Below are 4,741 nucleotides of genomic sequence, written 5' to 3' on the forward strand. Positions count from 1 at the left end.
CGGGAACTTCACTATTCGAAGCAGTATATGACTCTGTTATCAACAAGATCCGCAACCGGATTTGTCAGCCAGAAGAAAAGGAGGATGTTTCACCGTCAATTCCAGTCGCCTCGTCGCATAGAGGTGCAGTGTGCAAGTGCTACACGATGCCTGACCGAGGTAGAAATTGCGAAAAAAGCAAAGGTATTTCCACAAATGGAGATGCAATTTTAAATTATCCGGATGATTGTTGCGTTTCCACGTGCACAGACAGCTTCGAAATTTCCATTATGAATTCGGGTCGACTTCCTGCGGTTCTCAATGAGCTGCGGAACTCGTATGGAACTATCCTGAAAGTCTACAAGGCTCGCAAGCAGCTACAACTGTACATGGGAGTGCCCATCGTTCTCATTATGCTTTACATGGTGTGCACTGCCATCATAAGCGCATTTCTTTTCTTCCTCATGAAGAACAAACTACCATTTGTGAGCATCGTTACCATCGCTTATTTGGCGCTCACAATGGCCGTTGGTAATATACTGCTCGGTGTTCCTGACATCCTCCTCAAGAAGGTACGCTGCGTTCATTTTTCGAAAAAATTTTTTAGCGCCTTTTCTCATTTATGGAAAAAATTTGCCATTGTGCTCGTCATGTCCGTCCGTCCGTCCGTCTGTCTGTCCGTCCGTGACTTCGCGTTTTCGTCGACGAGAAAATGCGCTCTCTGTCACTCACTGCAGTGAGTACTGAGTTATATTTTTCAGAATAGTCGAACATCGGCTCCCAGAAATTGAAATCCTGATCAAGTATTTACTTTTGGTAAAACCAAAACTAGACTCTGTGCATTAATTAATATCGTGCATAAATTCAAAGATCTTTCTAAAATCTGAATACATTCATCGTCGCCTCACTTTCGTAAGAACTTCCTCGAGTTCCAATGTTGAACATTCCGCAGTTACTGTTTATTATCACCGACCTCATTATAAATACATTGTTGTTCAAATTTTCTTGGTTGAAGTTACGCATTCGTAGCATTTTTCGCTTATTTTTGTTGCCATTAGTAAAAGTGGTCGCTTCAATAGGCTGGACTAGCATCTTGAACTCACTCATCGTGGCACAAAAACTAAATAACTATATGAGCCTTTTGTGTCTACTAAGTTCAGTTGCTAATTTTGCGCGTAAAACCTTCAATGTTCCAGGTGCATCGTAAACTGTAAAATTAGTAACAGATGGCGTATTTATCATTTTTTTATTATCTAAATTTAGAATTATCTTCCTCATATAACTTTTATTATTTAATCACCGTGAAGAAAATGACGTGACGATGAAACCTCACGGCCGTTCAAGTTTTTTTTTTTGCAAATTTCGTTACAATTAACGACTGCGTCTAGAATTGTAGTGACTCCTGCATGGACTTAGAATGTAATGGTTTTCTTGCAGGCGCAACCTTCCTAGTGTTGCAATATACTTAGTCCATGCGATAGTGAAAAACTCATTCCATCATCAAGTCCTTCTTAGCGATGTAGTTCCTAAAATATAGAACGAAGCCACATTAACATATTACGAACATTCGATGATTAACTAAATCAAGTATAATTTTTTATTAGATATCGTAGAAGATTTTTTAGGTTCTATTACAGTTTTAGCCTATATTTTTCAGTAATATTTGCGCGCCAGTTTCAGCACTAGTATATATTGGGCGACGAGGAACGCAAGGACAGCGAACGAAAAGATGAGAACGATGATCTAGGACCTATTATTAAAAAATTAATTATTGGGACGACTGATATATTCAGGGAAAATGTTATTTCACACTCAATTGATTTGTTACTTAAGAAATTTACTCTCCACTTCTGCATTCCAACAAAATCACTTTCTTTGTTCCAGCGTGACGAGCTACTAACGCTGGTTCTTCACCTTACCTGGCTTTTTCGAGATGAGTTCGTTGCTCGGGAGGTTAGTGAAAACTTTATCATTCAGCAGTATAATATTAGGTTTCTTATAAATGTCTATTAATTTTAGTCGCATTTAGCACGAGTAACTAATCATTAAGTATCCAAAGACTTCTTTGAGCAGAAATTAGGCAAATATTCCAAACCAAAATTAAAATTACTGGTGGAGCGTCGATGGTGCATATATGTGGCAATATGCGTACGCAAAACAGAAGTACATCAATGGTGCATATGGCACTATGGCAGGCAAACCGCCTACCTAATAAGAACATCGGTGTATGGCATATGTACGACAGTTGCCGTTCTGGCTGCGTGCGAATGCTCCTCCTACGCACGAATCGAAAAAGCTTTTTCGACCGATCACAAATTTGGCCTTTATAGTCACTAGAACATCGTATGTTTTCGGTGGATATATCATCCTAAATAAAGACGCATTCATTCGGCTACACTAATGCAGCCACGCACAATCTGTAAATAAAACTTTATTAAAATTTTATCGATGATCCACCGGCTGCCTCCACTCATAGTTTGTTATTCGACTTATTACTGTTATACTCAATATTCATTAGTGTTAAGCAGAGCTAGCTACTCTAGTGATAAGCTACCAACAAACTACCTGGACTTTTGCAAAAGAGCGATGTATCACCATTAATTTTGATTATGGTAAATTTTCCATAGCTGTGAGTAAAAGCCAATCTAGCCTCAAATCGAGCGCTCCAGATCACTTTCTCATTCAGTATTTTTAGCGCATTTTCTCATCTATGGTAAAAATGCACTATTATGCTCGTCATGTCCGTCCGTCTGTCCGTCTGTCTGTCCGTCCGTGACTTCATGTTTTCGTCGACGAGAAAATACGCCCTCTGTCACTCCGAGTACTGAGTTATATTTTTTTAAATTTTAGGTAATGGTCGACTGGGTTTCCCGGATAACTCATTGGCTGTTATTCAATACAAACTATTCATATCAATATGTATTTTGTCTAGCATTACGGTTCCTCTCTCCTGTTGTTGACCTGGGGCCATACTTTCAAAAAAAGTTAAGGGATCGCAAGTTCATCAGCCAATCATTGACGGCCTTTCAAGCAAAATCCACCAATCATAGACAAGAAAATAAGCGTAAGTACTTACGTTTACTTAGCCAGTTTTGAAAGTATGGCCCCTGCTAAAATGTTTATCGTAACTTTTCAGCTGCACAACTTACGAGAGCTGCTGGCTGTGGATCCCGGCTTCACTGTGTGTGGCTTGTTCACGCTTTCTCGCTTTCGCATCGTTGACGTGAGTCTTTGTTATTACTATTTTATTGCTATATCTGTTTACTATAAATTGTCTTTGCAATATATATCTACTATGAATTGTCTTTGCAATGAATTCATTTTATTTTCAAGCTTTCGTTAGTTCCAAAAAAATAGAATGTTTCCATGATTTCACATGAATATAATGTTTCTTTGGGAAAACATTTATAATGTAGATCTCAGAGTATGGAAAGAACATATATGTACATATATGAAGAAATTTAACTCATGTATGATTCGAATAGATTATGGATTATATCTCACGAACTACAAGACGGAAAATTTAATTCAGCAAATAGACTTGAGGATAATAGAAAAAGAATTAAAAATTAACTCTTATAGGTATACTTAGAAATCAAAGAAGGTCCACTTGAAAGAGGTAAATTGACTGCATTGGTAGGCATCACGTCTGTTGGCATTCTCTGGAAAATTAATTGAAAACAAGTTCATAGAGGTTTCTATATTAGAGGAAACCAGTATGTGTTGAAAAGGAGTCTTACAAATGTCCCGCCTAGCTTGTATAATCAATATAACTAATCCACTCATCACCATTTCACTAGTATAGTAGTACTTGCGGCAACATTTGAGGGGGCGCTAAAAATGAAATTTTTATCATAATCGAAATAGATTGTTTTTTTTCTTCCATAGTGGAAAATTGAATAAATCGATAATTCGGCAAAAACACCATGGTTTCATGTTGTTACGGGGGCCAGTGTCAACTGGGCGTAACGCGAGACTGTATCCTATCCGCAATAACCCAACCACGGTTCGTCACACCTCTTGCAGCTCTACACAATAACCGACAGGAGAATAAGAACAATCAATGCATAACCTTCATTCAACAATGGCGACAAGATAAACAGAGTGGGTATAAGTTGAAGACTTGGATCAGGACTTCGCATTAAGATTTTGGAGGTCTCTCTACACGAGATAAAACTATTACAGATACTAAACATACACGATGGATCATACCTAAAACTTTATCATATAAACTAAGAAGACATTTCCACACCTATAGCTATACAGATTGACATCGCACTAAACTATTCCAGGTCACAATGAAGCACACAATATTGGTCCTATTTAAAAATATCAAATTATCCCGTGCACAGTACACACCTGTCTCGTATGGTGGCGCAGAACGAATGATCCTATAGAGCTACAACTATTTCGCAATACAGAGCGGATCCGGCAACATCCCACGGAAGTCTACAGCCATTTTATTAGAAAAATATCAATGTAAAATACATCTATAACAGTTGCATTTCCGTCCTCTACAATGTCTACTCGTTTTCGAGACCAGCTCCATCTTTAATTCAGAAACGCCACTATAAAACACTCAGAAATCTTTAATATACATAAAATTCAAATTAAAAGTCACGAAAACAGAGTAAGATACGGCAACGCAAACAAGTAACTTCATTAATAATTCGAAGCTAAAAAGTGATGCATGATTTACTGAACACATTACTTAATGGTTCACTAACGTTTGCCAAAGAGTTTTTAGCGCATTTTCTCATTT

The sequence above is a fragment of the Hyalella azteca genome, unplaced genomic scaffold (genome assembly GCF_000764305.2).
Source record: "Hyalella azteca isolate HAZT.00-mixed unplaced genomic scaffold, Hazt_2.0.2 contig14865, whole genome shotgun sequence".
Classification (NCBI taxonomy): domain Eukaryota; kingdom Metazoa; phylum Arthropoda; class Malacostraca; order Amphipoda; family Hyalellidae; genus Hyalella; species Hyalella azteca.